The sequence below is a fragment of the Mus musculus genome, chromosome 7 (genome assembly GCF_000001635.26).
Source record: "Mus musculus strain C57BL/6J chromosome 7, GRCm38.p6 C57BL/6J".
NCBI lineage: Eukaryota > Metazoa > Chordata > Mammalia > Rodentia > Muridae > Mus > Mus musculus.
In genome coordinates, this window is record NC_000073.6 from 32,387,935 (window position 1) to 32,409,905 (window position 21,971).

The window sequence follows — 21,971 nt, forward strand, 5'->3', positions numbered from 1 at the left end:
TTCTGACTCAGCTGGCTTCATAATTGTTGGAGGCTACACAAAAACTAACTAAACAGCATGCTAATGTGCAGGCTTGTTCTGCCACCTAAGTTCTCTCAATGCCTCTCTGCTTTCTTAGAGATGCTGCTTAATTCCAAAGATACTAAATAACTTGCAGGGAAATGAAGCAGGCAAATTCCTGCTGATCAGAGGATAAAAACAAGGCTACATGTCTTCCAAAATGAAATATATATATATATATATATATAAAATAAATGGAAATGTGAGATTTCAATGCCATCTTATCATAATAATCATAACCACAATCTCATCATAACCAGGAGCTAAGCAAACATACACATTCTTCTCTCTGTCAGGCCTTCTCAGGGTATGGCATTTGGCCACATCAATGTCATAGAGTTTCTCCACAGCCTCTTTGATCTGCTGTTTGCTGGCCTTGACATCCGCAATATATCCACAGACATATTAAACTCCATAGAATCAAGAAATAAATAAAAATTACTCTAAATGTATTTTAAAAACAGAGAAATAACCTTTTCACGAAGATGGCACCAAAAGCGAAGAAGGAAGACCTGGCCCTTCCCAAAGATGAAGCTAAAGCAAAGGCCTTGAAAGCTAAGAATGCAGTGCTGAAATGCATCCACAGCCACAAAAAGAAGATCAGAACATCACCCACCTTCTGGCAGCCCAAGTCCCTGTGGTTCTGAGAAAGCCAAAATATCCTCAAAATAGTGAGCCCAGGAGAAACAAGCTTGACCACTATGCTGTTATCAAATTGCCACTGACCATGGAGTCAGCCATGAAGAAATTAAAGGATAACAACACACTTGTGTTCATTGTGAATGTCAAGACCAACAAGCACCAGATCAAAGAGGCCTTGGAGAAACTCTATGATATTGATGTGGCCAAAGTCCATACCCTGACAAGGCCTAACAGAGAGAAGAAGACATATGTTCGATTAGCTCCTGATTATGATGCTCTAGATGTTTCCAACAAGATTAGGGTCATCTAAACTGAGTCTAGATGGCTAATTCTAAATATACACTTTTTTCATCATAAAAAAGAAGGGAGAAATAATAGAAATGTAAGATATCAATGCTATCTTAAGCAATTGGGTTCTTTCAATGTGGGCTCCATGGGAACACTGGGACAGGTTAACCTAGCACAAGATATATATATATGTGTGTGTGTGTGTGTATGTATGTATGTATGTATGTATGTATGTATTGTCCTTAAGATAGGCTAATACCCCTGGAATGTAACCCACCATAAGAGAAATAGCTACACCAATATAAGAAGGTACTTGGAATAAGACTTCCATTTTGGCTTGGGGTCAAATAAAGTTTCTAAGACCTCCCTGGGGATTGACATCTTACTATTAGGCAGAAAGAGACATGTGTATAGGTATAGACATTCTGATTAGAAATTAAGAAATATATGTTAGGTAAGGCAAGCCTTCTTCCACATTTCAACCCCCCCCCCCAAGCAATGAGAGCAGAGTAAATGTACAACAAAGATATGTTCTTAAGGAAGTGGCCTATCCCTTGATCCTGAATAGTGGAGAGAGTTGGCACAGATTTTTATGGATTGCAAGGCTCAAAAGCTTTGGAGAATCCTGCCTCATGGTCAGAGCTAGCTCCTGAGTCTGGTCTGCATCCTTGATCAACCAATAGAGCTCAATAAACTATCCTTGTCTGACTGAGATCCATGTGCATGTGGTTTGCGAGGCAACACCTGGAACCCAAAAATCACATAGAGATAAACACTTTCAAAAGTGGCACTTCCAGATATGCAGAATATAAAATAAACATACAAAAGTAAGTAACGTTTTTATATACCCACGAAAGGCATAGGTGAAAAAGAAACAGTAAACTTATCATATTCAAAATCACCCCAAGACTATCACAATGTATTGGAATAAACCAAACCAAGGAAGTGGAATACAAGCTTGCAATACAAGCTTTAAAACAGAGCAAAATGGAGAAAGACAGAAGAAGATGAAAAGACTTCCCATGCTCAGCGACTGAAAGCATAAATATTGTGAAAGTGCAATTGTTACCATAATGCCTGTATTATTCATTACAGAAATTTAAAAAGACACTCTAAAATTTAAATGGAAACATAAATGACAATGAAGTTGTGAGAGCTAGTGATATGTCTGGAGGTATCACTATTCCTGATTTCAAATTATGCCACAGATCCATAGCGATAAGAACACTTCAGTACTGCCCTAGAAACAGTCATATAGGGCATTGAGATAGAGCAGAGGATGTGGATAGAAACCTATACCAATAACCCCATTAAAAATGAGGCTCAGGGCTAAACAAAGAATTCTCACCTGAGGAATACTGAATGGCTAAGAAGCACCTGAAAAAATGTTGAGCATGCTCAATCATCAGGGAAATGCAAATCAAAACAATCCTGAGATTCCACCTCACACCAGTCAGCACTCTTAAGATAAAAAATTCAGGTGACAGCAGATGCTGGTGAGGATGTGGAGAAAGAGAAAGACTCCTCCAATGTTGTTTGGATTGCAAGCTCGTACAAACACTCTGGAAATCAGTCATGCTGTTCCTCAGAAAATTGGACATAGAACTACCATAGAACCCCACAATACCCCTGCTGGGCATATATCCAGAAGATGTTCCAAATGGTAAGAAGGACATGTGCTTCACCATGTTCATAGCAGCCTTATTTATAATGTCCAGAAGCTGGAAAGAACACAGATATCTCTCAAAAGAGGCATATATGCCTCAGTACAAGGGAATGCCAGGGCCAAGATGTAGGAGTGGGTGACTAGGGGACTGGGCAGGCGGGTATGGGTGACTTTTTGGATGGCATTGGAAATATAAATGATGAAAATATATAATAACATTTTGAAAAAAAATGAACATGAATGAAAGACTGTGTTCTTACAACTTACAGAAGAATTCCAGAGGATCTGTAGATGTTACTTCTGGGAATTGATTTCCCTCCAGTCAAAAGACCCAAGACAAGGTAATGTATTTGGGAAAGAGGTTAATTTGCTTCATGATCTGAAATGTTGAAAGTCAAGATAGGGCAAACTCAGGTTGCCAGGGACTTGTAAAGTCTGATCCCAGGGTACACAGCAGAAGGTTACCTGGGGATTGTAGAAGACAGAGCAGAGACTCCACGCTGCTTCTCAAGCACCCATGATATGCTCACTGACCAGGCCTGCCACAATGGGGATCAGTACTCAATGTGGGTATTGGTGTGTTCCTCATACATGTTAATGCATAGGTGGCCCTTCCTTCGGACATTTTTTTTTTATGCAGACTGGGTATTTAGGAGACAAATTACCCAGACAGGTGGAGAAAAAGTGTTTTAGGCAATGAGGGCAGAGCATATGAAGGCCCTGGTTTTTGCTTGTGTCACACTTACAGAGAAAGGGTGCCATACCTAGTACAAAGTCTCTGCAAATGACACAGTGGTTAAATGGTAAATTGCAGGTACAGGCTTACACAGAGCAAATACATAACCAGCAAAGTCCAAAGGAATGATGTGAAGACATGTTGCTTTCCACTTGTTATCCCCATTTGTGGGAAGCTGGGGTAGGTATGCCCCAGTTACCTGTTTGGCATCTCCTTAATCACAAAGATAAAAATTGTCCTCAAGTAGGGGAATCCTCTATGAGGCTGGCTTCCACCTCTTCTTTGCCCTCCATGTTTGGCAACAGTGAGCAGAAGCTGGTTCTAAAGGAAATATATATTTTAGCTAGCCTCTATAAAAGACAGAAAGACTTGGTAGACAAGACTGTAACAAAAGCCTGTGCTTGTTAAATAAATGCTCCTGTGATTTCTCCCTTTGAGTCTGTGTGAACACTTGAGCATATGTGTACATTGAGCCACCTCTGGAATGATGTGTTCTTTAATTGAGTACAACACAACTTTACTGAGAATATTGTGTCTATTTTCATCATTGAGTAGCCTATAATTTTCATTTTATGTTGTGTCTTTGACTTGGTATCAGAATAATATTGGCTTCACTAATTGAGTTCTGCTAATATCCTTTGTAGAATACCTCGAGATTCATTATTCTTAGTTCTTTAAAGGCTTAAATCATCAGTGAACCCAGCCAATCTTACCTGGAACACTTTTCACTATTGCTTCAATCTCACTTCTGTTATAAGTTACATTGTAGTTTTAAGATACAATGTAGTCATAAGTTGCATTGTAGTTATAAGTTACATTGAAGTTATAAGTGACATTGTAGTCATAATTACATATCTTACCTTTGGTTAGCCTTTGTAGTTTTTATACATAAAATCTATTTCTTTAGATTTTCCAATCTAGTGTGACATTGGGTTTAAAAGAGTGTCTTTAAGATCTTTCTAATATTGTTGGTATTGTTAATCTAAATGATGGGAGGGAAAAACCACCCACCCAAATCATCATGGTCATATTAATTAAAGCATGCAATTAATTAAACTGAGCTATTTATTTATGTATACATTCTGCCTCTCCCTAAGTTGGGGTCTGGTAGGTCAACATTGGACATGAAGAATACAAGACCTATACAACCCATGGGTTGGGAATTTGGAGATAAGGGATTTGGCAGGCAAAACAGGTAGGAAAAAGAAATGAGTCCTAATGATCCCTTGAATCAAAGATATGGCTCCAAACTGTGAGTAACAGGGTGTTCATAGTCAGAAGTGGTAGCATAAGGAGCCATATAAACTTTCTGAAACAAAGATAGGGTTGCAAGATATTTTCAAACAACGTTTGAAACAAAGGCATGATTGTCACTCCTAGAACAGGAAGTATGGAGCCACATGTAGTTAAGGTCACAGGTAGGACTTAGTCCAATTCTTAAGATACAGAGCTTTGTTTAATCATTAACATGGATGAATTTAGTTTGTCTTTACTATAAGATGGCTTTTAAGCATAAGAAGGAGGCAGGCTAGTTCCTGATTATCTGTGATGTTATCCTCTTTCCTTCTCCTGTATTGTATTGAGTCTTAACTTCCAATTGGATTTGGATTAGGGTTTACAATTTTAATTCATTTTTTACTCTATTTAGTTACTTAGGGAGGGTGGTGCTCTTTGCTGGCAGTTAACAGTAACTCACTGTGATTTGCCTTGTGCTCTAGCAAGGGCATGATTGTACCAGCTGAAAATAGTTTCTGTGAATGTGTGATATTTGGATTTCTGGGAACTCTTCAGAGGTATATAAACACTAGGACCACAAGAATTCGGCATTTGCTTGTTAGTTTCTGGATGTTGTTGGTCACAGATTGTTAAGTAGTCATCCTCAAAGAAGAAACAAGAATAACATTTTATATCCTGATGATGATGTAGATCAAACTTGTCCCAAAGGACTCAACCCTTAATCAGCAGGAAGTATTGAAATGATAAAATGACCCACTTGGCAACCTCTGAATCAATTTGTGAATTTCTCTATCTCTCTCTTTTCTATCTACTGTTAGGAATATGAAAGGGTACAAGGAAAGAGGTGGATAAGGGTGGAAGGAAGAACACACAAGGAAGGAATAAGACAGCTTTACCCTGTAGTCTGTAATAGTCTCCAACATGCTTACAAGTTCAAAGTCTCTTATGAGTTTCATGAAATCTCTTAACTGTAATTCCATGTAAAATAAAGATAAAAAGTAAATCACATACTTCCCACAAATATGTCACAGGATAAATCTTACCATTCCAAAAGGAGCATAGTAAGGAAATACTGGACCAAAACCAAACAGAAAACCAGCTGAGAAATCTCCAAACTCTGCTTTCTGATGTGTGATGTCAAAGCACTCTTCAGATGTCCAATTTCTTTCAACTTTGTTGACTGCAACACACTTCTTTTTCTTGGGCTGCTTCCACTCCCAGGTAACAGCTCTCCTAAACAGGTTTACCACTGCTCTGGTACTGCCAACATCTTGGGGTCTCCAAGTCAATCCAAGCTTCACCTTCATACCTTCATTTAAAGGCTTCTCTTGGTCTCCTTGCAAGGATATTGCTGACACATGCCAGACATCAGAGGCTTTCATGAGTTGAAAAGGTAGATCCTATAACCCATTTCCTGTCCCTGAAGCCAGAACCACATGGCTGAAGCTTCTAAGGTCTGCTGTTTGTTGGGGCTGAAACATTACTTCTTGATCAATCACAACTTCACCAGCTTTTGTTTTTCGATAGTCTCTTTCACTGCATACATTTGGTTTTCCTGGAAAGTACACTGTTGACCAGGCTGGACTTGAACTCTGGAATATTCCTGTCCTTTAAGGGTGTATACCATCATGCTCCACCCTAAGCATTTCGTATTTCCTTTTCACAAGTTGGAAGCTTAGCTAGTCACCACTCCTTTTATTCCATTTAATATCAGACCTTCCATAATGTGTTTACCTCCTTTAATACAAGATTTGGCCCCATTACACTTCTTGTTGCCCCTTTTCTCCTTGTAGTGTACATCTTCTAATTTTCCTTGCTTAGTTTGCTTATTTTTGTTATAAATTTTAATAACTGTAAGCACTAATAACCACCCAAAAAATCAATTCTAGGCTGTTTTGAGATTTTTTGTATTAAGAAAATTAATTTTAAAAAAAGACTTTATTTTAGCATCATTGTGGAGAGCCATGCTGTGAGCAATCACCATTAGAAGATGGTGCTGGCTTCCACTGTGCCTAACTAGTAAACAAGCCTTATGCGCAAGTGCAAGAGTGAATTCACACCTAGTCACTGCCCATCTCGGGACATAGTAATGGGGTGATGGGCTAGCAATGAATCAGGAGCTGTCACGCAACATCAGGTGCTGAAACGTCACACTGCGGGCTATATAAGCAGCACCATTTTCTGGGTTCGGGGTCTTCCTCCTGAGAAGTAACCAATAAAGCCTTTTGCGACAGAAGATTCCAGTTGTCCTGAGTGTGTTCTTGCCAGTGGGGACCAAAGCTCGGGGAATAAGTGGCGCCGAAGACCCGGGAAGACCATTACACTGGCGCAAGGGAGATCCCTCGTTCATGGGGCAGATTCAGAACTGCGGGACACGTTACAGCTTTACCAGGTATGTCTGGCCTTGAACTTTCTCCAGCGTTAGAAGCCTTCCTGTTCCTTTTCACATGTCAACAAGTGGTTAAGGTAGGGCAGGGAATTCTGGACTAAATTCAAAACAGTCTATCAGAGTTAAAGCGGGGAGAGAGAGCAGGAGCAAAGAGGAAACACAGTGCACCAATTAAGCATACAGGCCTTTCCATGGGTCTCGAACCTGAGGAAAAGATCAATCAGGGAAGAATACCTGGGGAGAGTTTGGAAGGAAGGAGAAGAAAAAAGAGAAGCAAAAAAATCAATCAGCGGATGTTTCTAGAAGAAGGAGCCTATACCCGCCACTAGATGAGTTTAAGCGGCTAGCTCTTAGTAGCTCAGAACCAGATGAAGGACTTAGCTCCTCTGAAGAAACGGACTTGGAGGAGGAAGCAGTTCATTATAAGGGAGAAAGTTACCAGCAAGATAAAATGCAAGCTACTCAGTCCAGAAAAAGGCAAAAAGGAGCTGGCAAAAGCCAGCTTGCTGCTTGGCCTCTGGACTGTCGGCTTCAAGGTCCTAGTGCACCTCTGCCCTATGTGCAGAGGTTCCATTCAGAACCTTATGAGCAGAGATACCGTTTAGACTTGTTCATTCCAAAAGAGGAACAGAGGAAAATGCAACAGGCATTTCCAATTTTTGAGGGAGCTGAGGGTGGTCGTGTTCACGCTCCGGTAGAGTATATACAGATTAAGGAGCTTGCAGAAGCAGTCCGCAACTATGGAGTCAGCACTAATTTCACTATAGCACAAGTCGAAAGGCTTGCGAATCACACTATGACTCCTGGTGATTGGCAGACTGTAGCAAAAGCTGCAGCCCCCAGTATGGGAATATATCTTGAATGGAAAGCCTTGTGGCAGGACTCCTGCTAGACACATGCAAGGGCCAATGCCACCATGGAAGGGGACCAAGGAACATAGACGTTTGAATTGCTTACAGGTCAGGGACAGCATGCTGCTAACCAAATTATCATTGGGGAGCATACGCTCAGATCTCAGCTGCCACTGTTAAGGCATGGAAGGCACTCTCTAGGAAGGGGGAGGCGAGTGGACATTTGACAAAAATCACCCAGGGTGCACAGGAGTCATTCTCAGATTTTGTGGCCAGAATGTCGGAGGCAGCAGGGAGGATATTTGGAGACCCCGAGGCAGCTATGCCTTTGATTGAACAGCTGGTTTACGGAGGCAGCAGGGAGGATATTTGGAGACCCTGAGGCAGCTAAGCCTTTGTTTGAACAGCTGGTTTACGGAGGCAGCAGGGAGGATATTTGGAGACCCCGAGGCAGCTATGCCTTTGTTTGAACAGCTGGTTTATGAACAAGCTACGCAGGAATGCAGATCAGCAATCAAACCTAGAAAGAGTAAGGGGTTACAGGACTGGTTAAAGGTTTGCCGTGAGCTTGGAAGGCCACTTACTAATGCTGGATTGACAGCCGCCATTCTGCAGGGGCAGAGGCGCTTGGACTCAGCAGAGCACAAACTATGCTTTAATTGTGGCAAACCAGGGCATTTAAAAAAGGACTGCAGAGCCCCCATAAAAAGGACAGCACCAGGATTGTGTAATAAATGTAGGAAAATATGTCATTGGGCTAAGGACTGTCATTCAATTAGAGATATAAGAGGCAGGCTCTTGCAGGCAAGGCCCTCTCAAACGGTAGAAAATGAGGATGAAGGCATTTCAAAAAATGAGTTTCGAGCCCCCAAGTCCCAGGGCCCCAAAATATATGGGACTCTGATGGGCAACAATTGGACACAATGATCAGCAGGGCAACAGAAGGCTCGGCTGGATTGGATCTCCATGCCTCCACCCGATTCATGCTGATGCCTCAGCTGGGAGTGCAGCCAGTTCCTACTGATTATGGGGGGCCTCTGCCATCTGAAAGTGTCGGCCTAATTTTGGGCCTGGCTTCCCTCACCTTACAGGGCCTTATTTTCCAACCTGAGTTGTAGATCAGGATTATAAAGGGGAAATTCAGGTTCTCTGTTCCTGCCCTCAAGGTGTCTTTTCTATATCACAAGGGGATAGAATATCTCAACTAATAATTTTGCCAAGCCTACATGGGTTGTTTTCCCTCCTCTGGTATTCCTCAAGTTCCCAGAGGGATTGGTTCTACTGGAAATGATTCTGCTTACTTAATAATGCCTTTAGATTCCAGGTCATCCTTGGAGTTAGTTATAGAAGGGAAACAATTTAGGGGAATTTTAGATATAGGAGCAGACAAAAGTATTATTTTTTCTCACTGGTGGCCAAAAACCTGGCCAGTAACTCAGTCATCACACTCTTTACAAGGGCTAGGCTATCAGTCATGCTCCACTACTAGCTCCCGTTCTTTGAGCTGTAAAATGGATGTCACGCATATTTCCTCCTTTGGGAGAAATCAATATTTACATGTCTCTATTGACACCTGCTCTGGTGTAATGTTTGTCACACCTTTAACAGGTGAAAAAGCCTCTCATGTTATACAGCACTTCCTAGAAGCCCGGAGTGCTTGGAGCAAGCCCACAATTCTAAAAACGGATAATGAGCCAGTACAGAGAGGACTGCCATTGCTTTAGGCCTTACCAAAAAATTGGGAGATTGTAATCATAGATATTAAAGACTGTTTTTTCTCTATACCTCTGTCTAATCTGTCTAGGCAACTTTCTTTGTATCTTGCAGGAAATTGGTCTGAAAGATTCGATGAGACCTTTGAGGCCCTGAGAGCGGCCGTTCTAAAGATCAACTCAACACGAGTGGACCTGTCATTGACAGAAGGACTCTCCTCCTGGATTTCACCTACATTTTCTTACTTTAAGGAATGGGTGGGGGTAGTTTTCTTTGCTGCTGCCATCTGCTGTGGACTTGTGTTTATGCTCTGGTTGGTTTGTAAGCTCAGAACCCAACAAAACAGTGACAAGGTCGTTATTACACAGGCACTTGCAGCCATTGAAAAAGGGGCTTCCCCTGAAATTTGGCTGTCCATGCTTAAGACTTAAATGGCATTCGAGTTCTCTGTTATTGCGTCCCACGGATTTGTGGATCCATTGCACTGGGATGTAAGAGACTCAACACTCATTGCTCAGCACTTGCACTTCGCTGAGATTTACTAATTCGTTTTTTGGCTGGCCTCTTTTATAGAGTTCTCCCTAGGTCATTTAGCAGTTACTGTCACACAGTACTGCAGTATCCAGAGATGGGCAACTTTCCTCATGTACAGACCAACCTAAGACACAGGACCCGGTGGTGATATGGTACCCTATGACAGGAAAGGCTGTGACATTGGAAGAATGACCTAAGATAGGAGCCACAGCAGATGGACATGACTGCAGAGGCCTAGACCAGCCTCAAATTTTAATAAAATAAAACGTGGGAGATGTGGAGAGCCGTGCCGTGAGCAATCACCATTAGAAGATGGCGCTGGCTTACACTACGCCTAACTAGTAAACAAGCCTTATGTGCAAGTGCAAGAGTGAATTAATACCTAGTGACTGCCAATCTCGGGGCATAGTAATGGGGTGATGGGCAAGCAATGAATCAGGAGCTTTCATGCCACATCAGGTGCTGAAATCTCACGCTGCAGGCTGTATAAGCAGCGCCAGTTTCTGGGTTCGGGTCTTCCTTCTGAGAAGTAAGCAATAAAGCCTTTTGCCACAGAAGATTCTGGTTGTCCTGAGTGTGTTCTTGCCGGCGGGGACAAAAGTTCGGGAAACATCATGATGACTTTTTGGACAAGAGTGGAAAGCAGCCTCATTCTTCAATAAAATATCCTAACAACCATCTATAGGCCACATATTCTTATCCTCTGAAAACACTTGAAACACGGCCCCACCTTTCAAATCCCCCTCAGAACTTCACTCTTCTGTTATCCCACTAAATAGCCCAGCCATTAAGCCCTTCTTCCCTAATTCAAAATTCCAAAGTCCATATTCACCATGGAAGGGGACCAAAGAACATGAAGTTTCAAAATGGCTTATGCCCCTCCCTTTTACTTTTTCATGAAAACCACAAAGACACTGGAAAGGTTTATGTTAGCATTACAACACAGTCAACCACTTTAATTCCAAAATCACCAAAGACAGGCTCTGTGCATGCCCATCTTCTTCTGTCCCATATCACATCTGCTCTTCCTCCGCTGAACAAATACAGGAACTCTGGACAGTACATGTATGTTCATAGGGAAGGTAAGACATGTAAAAAGAGAGTGAAAGACCATGATAAAGGAAATGTGAAACTTGAAAAGTGAAAGACCATTGAAAAGAAAATATCAAAATTATAAAGTTTGCTCAGTGGATAAAGATGCTGGGTACTAATCCTAGTGAGTCTAAAGGACTCTGCTCCTTCTGGAATTGGCCAGACACAGTATCAGCCTCAGCTGACCCAGTATTTGAAACCCTATAACCTGTTTTCTGCAACCATGGAAGGGGAAAACTGAGTTGATTGTCTTGCTCTATGTGCTTGGACTTGGACTATCTCTTCCCCTGGCAGGGGTGAACTATTTGTGTGTTGATTAAATTGTCCTTGGAGACTGGCACTGACTGGGAGGTTCCTTTTCCCCTGGCCCAGTTCTGAGCCCTTAAGAACCCTACCATTTTAACCTGTTCTCTTTTAAGATACTGATGTTACCTCAATTCCCTTTGTGTTTACTGGGCCCTCCCTGGAGTTATTCCAACTCAATGATAGGAACATCTTCTTGAATCTCCAAACCCTTCAGTCAATAAAATATGAGATTTGGTCTAAATTGTCTACCTTAAATGTTCCAGGAATGCCCAGACCCCTTACTATTCCAGAGTGGTGAATATGTCTACAAAAGGAGCCAACAACCCAGTTGCTGGACTCCTGTTCAAAGGGACACTTCCTGGTGCCACCAAGGAGGTCTGTCCTGCAATTCACTCTGTACACCAGGATGACCTCAACATCAAATATCTGCCTGCCTCTGCCTCCCAATTGCAGGGTATAAAGGCTTGTACCACCACCACCTAGAAAAACATATACTTAAAAAAATCTTTTGAAAATCAATAATGAAAATATATCAGGCAAACAAACATAGAAACAAAATGTCAACTAAACCTACTGAACTCAAGTGAATATGCCAGGATCAATGTCCTGCATACAATGTTATCATGACCTTGACATAAAAAAGCGTCTGGCAGGTAGTGTTGGCACAAACCCTTAGTCCCAGTACCATTATGGAGAGGAAGGAATATCTCTGTGACTTTGAGGCCATCAAGGTGTCTGTGATGAGTTCCAAGACAGCCTGAGCTACATAAAAACAAACAAAGAAACAAACAAAAAAAACCCTCTCTCAATAAAGAAAAAGGGAAACTAAAAAAGATGCAGACCCAGTCCCCACAGAACAGTTGTTTCTAGACATTGCTTAGCAAAGAGGAACATGGTGTCTTAGAATTATATTATGTCTAAGTATATGACCAAGCCACCTCAGATAGTCAATGGGTTCTCCAGGGAGAGAGTGATGATCAAAAAAGAACAAAAGACAATTAGACAACATTATAACATGACTGTAGCCAATTCTGATGCTGAAGTAAGTTTATATTTTCCCAGTCTGCTTTTATACCATTTTAATGATATGCAAGTAATAAGATAAGTTCTAGGTTAAGGAAATAGTAAGGTAATAAACGAAAAAACCAAGATCACTATTTCTAGGGTCATATTAGTATGATCAACATATGTGAGACTACTTTTCTGTCCTGGTCCAATGTAAAGTTACTGCCAAGTTTCTAGAAGTGGTCCTAAGAGCTCTCCACAAGGATGTCTTCTGGACTTCTTTTCAGATTGCCTTTTTTCACATTAATTTTCAAAAATATGAGGGGCAAGCAGTATTACAAAACAAAACGGATTTATTTTTCTTAATTGGTTTTAAGTTAGTCAGTCAGCAAAGATGTTCTCTATTGGACTCTAAGAGGACACTGAGTTTGAGTTTCCTACTCATACATTGGGGAAAAATTGAAACCATACCCAAAACTTGGATGTGGCGGCTACTTCCCTTGCACCATCTTCTTCTCCCATAGGTCCTCTTCCAATCCAAATCCCATGAAACCTAAACCACCTCTCTGTCTCTTATGCTCAGTTATTGGCTGTTGGCATCTTTATTTACCAATCTGTGAGGAACTGCCCTCACAGTCACAGTTATAAGATGACGCTGACATCCGTTTCTCATAGTAAAATGTGCGCAGGCATCAGGGTATCTTTCCATTACCTGAGCCCTGACTCTCTCATGGCATCATCTGGCTGAAGGTGGGCAGCCAATCAGGGTGGTACACGTCTCAAACCGTACTTCGGAGCCTATAGAAGGGAAGGAGTTTCTGCTCTCTAGGACACCTCTCCTGAAGCTGATCATCTATCTCTCAAGATGTATTAAAGCTTTAAAGGATCCAAGTGGCTTGCTTGAGTTTTGCTGGCGAGACGGTAGCATGGGTCATCTGGTGCCGGAAGCATGGGATTAACATCGCAGGCATCGAGGAGAACCCCCGGAGATAGGGTGGGTTCAGAACTGCAGGGAAAAGGTAAGTTCGGAGAGGTATGTCTGATCGTGAAACTCTTATCCCTTTTGATTTCAGTCTTAATCTAGATGCACCCTAGGAAGGGGCAGTAGAAACTCTAGTATTGGTTGCCCTGGTCCTCATTCTGTTTCTTATTCTGTCCATTGAGGATGGTGCTGAAATTTGAGGTCCTTCGAGGCTGGTGCTGAAATTTGAGGTCCATCGAGGCTGATGCTAAAATTTGAGGTGTAGTCAGTCCGATGTAGATAAACAGCAGCACTGAGGTATCTTTTTAAGCCTCCTGTAGATAAGGGAGTGGAGTGCCCTGTTTACTTTCGCTTTACTTAAGGAGTACCATAAGACGGGCGTAGATCAGCTGCAGGCCCTTATCTATCATGGGCTCCTCACAGTCAGTGATCACAGCGTTACAGGCAGTGCTAAAGCAATGTGACCTGCAGGTCGCCTCTCATATGCTGCAGAACTTTGTTAAGGAGGTGGATCGCGTTGCTCCCTGGTATGCCTGTTCGGGGTCTCTAACTGTAGCCTCATGGAATAAGCTAGGAAGGGACCTTGACCATAACCATGAAGAGGGAGACTTACGCCTGGGCACCAAGGCAATTTGGATGCTGATAAAAAACTGCGTTGCTCCCTGGTATGCCTGTTCGGGGTCTCTAACTGTAGCCTCATGGAATAAGCTAGGAAGGGACCTTGACCATAAGCATGAAGAGGGAGACTTACACCTGGGCACCAAGGCAATTTGGAAGCTGATAAAAAACTGCGTTGCTCCCTGGTATGCCTGTTCGGGGTCTCTAACTGTAGCCTCATGGGATAAGCTAGGAAGGGACCTTGACCATAAGCATGAAGAGGGAGACTTACGCCTGGGCACCACGGCAATTTGGAAGCTGATAAAAAACTGTCTAGAGGATGAGACCTACCGACCTGCCATTGTGGAGGGACAGGGAACACTAGAAGATGTTCAGGACAGTATGTCAGAAACCGAACGGAGCAAGATAATAGGAGCTCTAAAAAAGAAAGACATATCTAAGTAAAAGGGCCCTCCCCTGGATTCAGAAGGAAAGGGAGAGAGAAAGAAGGGCAGTGAAACTGAGCTCTCTACTAAGAAAAAGCCTTATACTAATTTTTATCCTATCCATGACTTGGAGGCCTTAGAGATTGATAGTTCAGGGTCCGAAGATTTAGACCCCAGGGAGGAGGCTGAATTAGAGGAGGAGGCAGCAAAATATGAAGAACAAAGATATAACCCTGACCATTGGTCGCAATCAGGAAGTAATAAAAAGGGTAGCATACCAGCTACTGTGCCCACAGAGCCAGCGCTTTATGAATTGTGGTATAACGCTAACTCTTTTTTTCCTCAGAAGAGTTACAAAAGATACAGGTAGCATTTCCAGTCTTTGATACTGGGGAGGTGGGGCGTATGCACGCCCCAGTGGACTATAAACAACTTAAAGAACTTGCTGAATCTGTCAGTAACTATGGGGTCAGTGCCAATTTTACTCTAGTTCAGTTCGAGAGATTCACCAATATGGCCATGACCCTGTCAGATTGGCAAATGATAGCAAAGGCTACACTCCCTAATATGTGACAATATATGGAATGGGAAATTCGGAGTCGACGAGGCTCTGCCCTTAACACCGAGAGTGGCCATCTCCTTGGCACTCTTTACTCTTAATTTTTTGAATCTTGATGAACAAGGTCGGACTGCGCCTGATCATCACTGTTCAGAACTAACAGACCTAGTGAAATGATCAAATTGAAAGATGTCTTAACAGGAAAATTGAGAGGCCCGGATCCTATTTTAATAAGATCCAGGGGAGTTATCTATGTCTTTCCACAGGAAGAAGACAATCCTCTTTGGGTTCCAGAACGCCTCACCCGAAGGATCTCCCCTTCAGAAGATGTGGACAAAAGAGGGAACACTGAAACAACGATGGATACTGACCCTTCTACTGGAGATACTGGTTCCTAGTATATCGGGGTAATTGCGTTGGGATATTAAGTCCACCTTTCCCCTGACCATGCCTGTCATGCACAGTGCACAAGTGTTTCCACGTTTCTTTACTACTGATAGGTAGCTGGGACTTGACTTTTTACCATTAGATGGGCAAATTCAGGCTCTGATGGGAAATAGAACTTTTCCCTCAAAGGAAGTCTGTGCTTTGTGAGGATCTCTGGTAGTTGGCTTGGTAGCAACAGCAGCAATAGCTGCCTCTGTCACTGCTTCGGCCCTTGCCTTGTCTGCAACAGATCAGACAATACAAACCATCAATGACCTTTCAGCAAGAGTGACATTGTCCCTGGACAGGCAGGCCACGGCCAACTCCCAGATATAGGGAGGCATCATGTTGGTAAACCAACAGATCGTTCTGGTCCAAGAACAGGTGGATATCCTGTGGCAAATGGCTCATCTGGGCTGTGAACATAAGCTGCCTAGCCTCTGTATCACCTCAGTACAATTTGAGAATTTTACAAGAGCAGCTAACCTGTCAAAGGCTTTGTCTTGTTATTTGTTACAGAATTGGACCATAGAATTTGAACAGACACTCTGGGAGCTTAGGATCGCCATCTTACAAGTCAATTCGACACATCTTGACCTGTCATTGACGGAAGGATTTTCTACCTGGATTTCTGCAGCATTCTCCTACTTCATGGAATGGGTGGGGGTGGGTTTGTTTGGAGTGGCTGTGTGAGGTGGAGTACTGCTCCTACTATGGATGATCTGCAAACTTAAAGCCCAAACAAGTAGGGACAGGATGGTAGTAACCCAGATGCTTGTTGCTTTGGAGCATGGTGCCTCCCCCGATATACGATTATAGATGCTTAAGCAATAGGTTGCTGGCTACTCAGCTCTTGCTCCCCACCAGGCTAGTCTCATTGCATGGGATAGAGTGAGTGTGCTTCAGCAGCCTGGGAGAGTTGTACAGCGAAGCACTGCAGTAGAAAGGCTCTGCGGCATAAGATGAGCCTATTCTAGGGAGACATATCATCTTGTATGAAGGTTGAGTGTCCAGTGTACTTCCCCCAGGAAAAACGACACGGGAGCAGACCAAGACCCCTCTGGGTGACGGCCTGGGAGGTGGTTTTGTGTAAGGCACCTATGCATGCACACTGGAGATTTGACCTCTATCTCCACTCTCAGTACTGGGTGGCCTGTTGTTTCTAAAATAAAAGAAAAGGGGGAGATGTGAGGACCCGCCCCCACAGTCGTCAATACAAGATGGCGTTGACATCCGTTGCTCACAGTAAAATGTGCGCAAATGTCAGGGTATCTTTCTATTACCTGAGCCCTGCCTCTCTCGTGGTGTCATCTGGCTGAAGGTGGGCAGCCAGTCCGGGTGGTGCACATCTCCAACCGTACTTTGCAGCCTATAAAAGGGAAGGGTTTTCTGCTCTCTGTGTCTCTTCTCCTGAAGCTGGTCATTTATCTCTTGAGATGTATTAAAGCTTTACAGCTGAAGGATCTGAGTGGCCTGCTTGAGTTTTGCTGGTGAGACGATACCATGGGTCACCAATCAGAAATAACTTTGGGGGAGAATCACGGGTCTACATGCAGACTCCAATTCTTGGGTGGATGGGGATTCTACCTTTAGTATTACAACAGACAGCAAGACAAAACCTCAAAATTCCCCTTTTTTGTCCAATAAATGACTCCTTCTCATAGATATAAATTGAATAACATTATGACAATTATGAAAATCATAAGGTATGACATACCTATAATGTCCAGTCCATTATATTTGGCAATTTAGAAAAAGTATTTATTTTCTCATCTGTGCTAACTCAATGAGTTTACAATTCTGTACCTTCCCAGCATACTCTCCCCCTCTTCTATAGAAGTACCCAAGCAGCATCCACTCTTTTGCTGTGGGTGACTGCATCTGTCTGAATCAGATGCTATTTGGAGCTTCTCAGAGGACAGCTGTACTAGACTCGTGTCTGAAAGCAGATTAGAATATCATTAATAATGCGAGTGACTGATACTTGCCCATGGGATTGATTTCAAATTTGACCCATAATTGGTTGGTGATTCCCACAGTCTCTGCTCCATCTCCACATCGCACCCATGTCTGTTTTAAAAGTGTCTTAGTTAGGGTCTTACAGCTGTGAACAGACACCATAACCAAGGCACGTCTTATAAAGACAGCACTGAATTGGGGCTGACTTATAGGTTCAGAAGTTCAATCCATTATCATCAAAGTAGGAACATGGCAGCATTCAGGCAGACATGGTGCAGGAGTTGCTGAGAGTTCTACACCTTCATCTAAAGTCTGCTACCACAATACTTTCTTCAAGGCAGCTAGGATGACATTCTTAAAGCCCATACCCACAGTGACACACCTACTCCAACAAGAACACACCTACTCCAACAGAACCGTACCTACTAATAGTGCCACTCCCTGGTCCAAGCATATATAAACCATCAAAAAATCATCCTCTTCATATATTAAAGAGCTCACACTGAAGGAGACCTTGAGCTACTGGCTCTCCCTCCTTCGATGGGAGAAGATTTACTTTGGAGTAAGATCTTGAAGTTCATGGAATGTGTGAGCTATAGAGACAGCTTAATGCCTGGCAGCAGAAATGACTGCCATAGTGGCCTTTGTGATATAGCCATCATCCATATGTTGACATAAACATGGAGATATAAGCTATGGGGGACAGATATGTGAGAGGGGTCATTAGCCATGTTGGTCTTGTAATCTGCATAAATCCCTTTCAAGAGGTTTATCACTACTAGTCCTTGGGACTGAAGCTTTCAAACACCTGGGAACTGGTATATGTCATGTCGCATAGTATTCAAAGCCTAGCATGTAGGACTTCATTATAATCCTTCAAGGATATCAGGTGTAGAATAAGCACATTACAAGTTGCCACAAATATAGCCAAACATGATGTTTAATTAGTAAATATTGAGGGCTGCAAACCCAAGAAGGCTGTTATGGATAGCCCTGGGTCTAATTATATTTGATGTTAATTCTTTTCTCCTGTGAGGGGTTTGGAAGAAGGACAGAGTCAGCACTTAGATGACTACCTGTATTTTTGCTTCCCATCTTAATTTGTAAAATAAACAAGAGCTGATGATTGGGAAGATAAAGGGAAGGTGGAGCAGAAGGTGGGGGAAGAGAAAGAAGGATAAAAAGGAAGAGGAAGAAGGTGCAGAGTAGGAGGAAGAAGAAGAGGAGCAGAAGCAAATGGCTTGGTGAAATCACAAGTTATATAGGGACACTTGATGTGGAAGATGGTAGTGTAGTAGTAGATCTGCCCAATCTAGGCACACAGCATGTATTCATATTAATTGTGTTGTGTTTTCATTGCCTAGGCATATTTGGGATGGAGATTTACTGCAACAGAAGGCTCTTAGTACTGTGCTGTGAGAGATGAGGGCACACAGGCAGTCTACAGACTTCTCTGGTTATTTCCTTCGAGGGAAATATTCAAATGTTTCTGGTTACACAGAGCAGAAAGTGAAGAAAGAAGAAAGAGATGATAGTCTGTTAACCTGGAACTCAAAGTCAGTCATTACTGTTCATGATGTTATGCTCCGGTCTCTTCCAAAGACTAGAAGTAGGCATTGGCCAAACTCTGGATTTATAACATATAGAAGAAATCAGACTTTTGTGATGGTTTTAAAAATAATTTCTTTTGTACTAGAGCATTTCTTTTATTAAACTTTGGGTAAGCAGAATTGCTGTGCCCTCTAACTGTGCATAAATTATAAAATGTGAGAGACTTGTTGTTGTTGATGTTGTTGTTGGTGGTTTTGTATTGTGATTCTGGTTGGAGGAATGTTCCTTTATCTCCACATCCTCGCCAGCATCTGCTGTCACCTGAATTTTTGATCTTAGCCATTCTGACTGGTGTGAGATGGAATATCATGGTTGTTTTGATTTGCATTTCCCTGATGATTAAGGATTTGACCATTTTTTTTTTTCAGGTGTTTCTCAGCCATTTGGTATTCCTCAGGTGAGAACTCTTTATTTAGCTCTGAGCCTCATTTTTTTAATGGGGTAATCTGATTTCTGGAGTCTACCTTCTTCAGTTCTTTATATATATTAGATATAAGTCCCCTATCTGTTCTAGGATAGGGAAAGATCCTTTCCCAGTCTGTTGGTGGCCTTTTTGTCTTATTGACTGTGTGTTAGCCTTACAGAAGCTTTGCAAATTTATGATGTCCCATTTGTCAATTCTCCATCTTACAACACAAGACACTGCTGTTCTATTCAGGAATTTTCCCCGTGTGCCCATATCTTAGAGACTTTTCCCTTCTTTCTCCTTTATAAGTTTCACTGTCTCTGGTTTTATGTGGAGTTCCTTGATCCACTTAGATTTGACCTTAGTACAAGGAGATAGGAATGGAACAATTCCCATTCTTCTACATGTTAACTGCCAGTTGTGTCAGCACCATTTGTTGAAAATGATGTCTTTTTTTCACTGGATGGTTTTAGCTCCATTTTCAAAGATCAAGTGACCATAGGTGTGTGGGTTCATTTCTGGGTCTTCAATTATATTCCATTGGTCTACTTGTCTGTAGCTATACCAGTACCATGCAGTTTTTATCACAATTGCTCTGTAGTACAGCTATAGGTCAGGCATGGTGATTCCTTGAGAAGAGTTTTTGAGATCCATTTTTTTTGTTTTTGTTATTTCAGATGAATTTGCAGATTGCTCTTTCTAATTCGTTGAAGAGTTGAGTTGGAATTTTGATGGGGATTGCATAGAATCTGTAGATTGCCTTTGGCAAGATAGCCATTTTTACAGTGTTGATCCTGCCAATCCATGAGCATGGGAGATCTTTCCATCTTCTGAGATCTTCTTTAATTTCTTTCTTCAGAGACTTGAATTTCTTTTTTTTTAATTAGGTATTTTCCTCATTTACATTTCCAGTACTATCACAAATGTCCCCCATAACCAAACCCCCAATCCTTAACACACCCACTCCCCCTTTTTGGTGCTGGTGTTCCCCTGTACTGGGGCATATAAAGTTTGCAAGTCCAATGGGCCTCTCTTTCCATTAATGGCCGACTTGGCCATCTTTTGATATATATGCAGCTAGAGACAAGAGCTCCGTGGTACTGGTTAGTTCGTATTGTTGTTCCACCAATAGGGTTGCAATTCCCTTTAGTTCCTTGGGTGCTTTCTCTAGCTCCTCCATTGGGGGCCCTGTAATCCATTAAATAGCTGACTGTGAGCTTCCACTTCTGTGTTTGCTTGGCCCCGGCATAGTCTCACAAGAGACAGCTATATCTGGGTCCTTTCAGCAAAATCTTGCTAGTGTATGCAATGGTGTCAGAGTTTGGAAGCTAATGATGGGATGGACCCCTGGATATGGCAATCACTAGATGGTCCATCCTTTCGTCACAGCTCCAAATATTGTCTCTGTAACTCCTTCCATTGGTGTTTTGTTCCCAATTCTAAGAAGGGGCAAAGTGTCCACTTTGGTCTTCGTTGAGCTTCACGAGTTAAGCAAATTCTATCTTATATCTTGGGTATCCTAAGTTTCTGAGCTAATATCCACGTATCAGTGAGTACATACTGTGTGAGTGCCTTTGTGATTGGGTTACCTCACTCAGAATGATGCCCTCCAGGTCCATCCATTTGCCTAGGATTTTCATAAATTTATTCTTTTTACTAGCTGAGTAGTACTCCATTGTGTAAATGTACCACATGTTCTGTATCCATTCTTCTGTTGAGGGGCATCTGGGTTATTTCCAGCTTCTGGCTATTATAAATAAGGCTGCTATGAACATAGTGGACCATGTGTCCTTCTTACCTTTTGGGACATCTTCTGGATATATGTCCATTAGAGATGTTGCTGGATACTCTGCTAGTACTATGTCCAATTTTCTGAGGAACCACCAGATTGATTTCCAGAGTGGTTGTACAAGCTTGCAATCCCACCAAGAATGGAGGAGTGTTCCTCTTTCTCCACACCCCCGCCAGCATCTGCTGTCACGTGAATTTTTCATCTTAGCCATTCTGACTGGTGTGAAGTGGAATCTCTGGGTTGTTTTGATTTGCATTTCCCTGATGAGTAAGGATGTTGAACATTTTTTCACGTGCTTCTCTGCCATTCGGTATTCCTCAGGTGAGAATTCTTTGTTCAATTCTGAGCCCCATTTTTTAATGGGGTTATTTGATTTTATGGAGTACACCTTCTTGAATTCTTTATACATATTGGATATTAGTCTCCTATCTGATTTAGGATAGGTAAAGAACCTTTCCCAATCTGTTGGTGCCTTTTTGTCTTATTGACAGTGTCTTTTGCCCTGCAGAAGCTTTGCAATTTTATGAGGTCCCATTTTTCGATTCTCGATCTTACAGCACAAGCCATTGCTGTTCTATTCAGGAATTTTCCCCCTGTACCCATATCTTCAAGGGTTTTCCTTACTTTCTCCTGTATACGTTTCAGTGTCTCTGGTTTTAAATGGAGTTCCTTAAT

General features: G+C 42.2%; 1 pseudogene; it reads left to right on the plus strand.

The window, feature by feature from the left end:
• On the plus strand, positions 533-1,060 carry Rpl23a-ps11 (ribosomal protein L23A, pseudogene 11; annotated as a pseudogene).